Source organism: Myodes glareolus, chromosome X (assembly GCF_982192425.1).
Source record: "Myodes glareolus chromosome X, mMyoGla1.1, whole genome shotgun sequence".
In the NCBI taxonomy this organism is placed as follows: Eukaryota; Metazoa; Chordata; class Mammalia; order Rodentia; family Cricetidae; genus Myodes; species Myodes glareolus.
In genome coordinates this window covers 117,279,177-117,279,964 of record NC_142053.1, presented here as the reverse complement: position 1 = coordinate 117,279,964, position 788 = coordinate 117,279,177, and the positions used below count along the sequence as shown (strand labels likewise).

The window sequence follows — 788 nt, the reverse complement described above, 5'->3', positions numbered from 1 at the left end:
GGAGACCACTTCCTAAATATAACCCCAGCAACACAGACACTGAGAGAAACTATTAATAAATGGGACCTCCTGAAACTGAAAAGCTTCTATAAAGCAAAGGACACAGTCAACGAGACAAAATGACAGCCTACAGAATGGGAAAAGATCTTCACTAACTCCATATCAGACAGAGGTCTGATCTCCAAAATATACAAAGAACTCAAGAAATTGGTCATCAAAAGAACAAATAATCTGCTCTCCGCCTGCTCGTCGCCATCATGGACACGAGTCGGGTGCAGCCCATCAAGCTTGTTAGAGTAACCAAAGTGCTGGGCAGGACCGGTCCGCAGGGATAGTGCACGCAGGTACGTGTGGAATTTAGGGATGACACCAGCCGCTCCGTCACCTGAAATGTCAAAGGTTCTGTTAGAGAGGGAGATGTGCTCACTCTATTGGAGTCAGAATGGGAGGCTTGGAGGTTGCGTTGACCTTCCTGCTGGGTCCTGAGTGTCCACCACTTGGCCCATGATGACCTGCGACTATTAAATAAAACATTTGTATTGTTTTAACTCTTGAAAAAAAAGAACAAATAATCCAATAAAAAAATAGAGTATATACCTAAACAGACAACTCACAACAGAAGAATCTAAAATGGCTGAAAGACACTTAAGGAAATGTTCAACATCCTTAGCCATCAGAAATGCAAATCAAAACAACTCTGAGATTCTATCTTACACCTGTAAGAATGGCCAAGATCAAAAACACTGATGACAACTTGTGCTGGAGAGTTTGTGGGGAAAAGGGAACAC

At 42.8% G+C, this 788-nt stretch overlaps 1 pseudogene; it reads left to right on the top strand.

Moving 5' to 3' along the window:
* The first annotated feature begins 257 nt into the window (after positions 1-257).
* LOC125404601 (small ribosomal subunit protein eS28 pseudogene) lies at positions 258-467 on the top strand (annotated as a pseudogene).
* Positions 468-788: the final 321 nt, after the last annotated feature.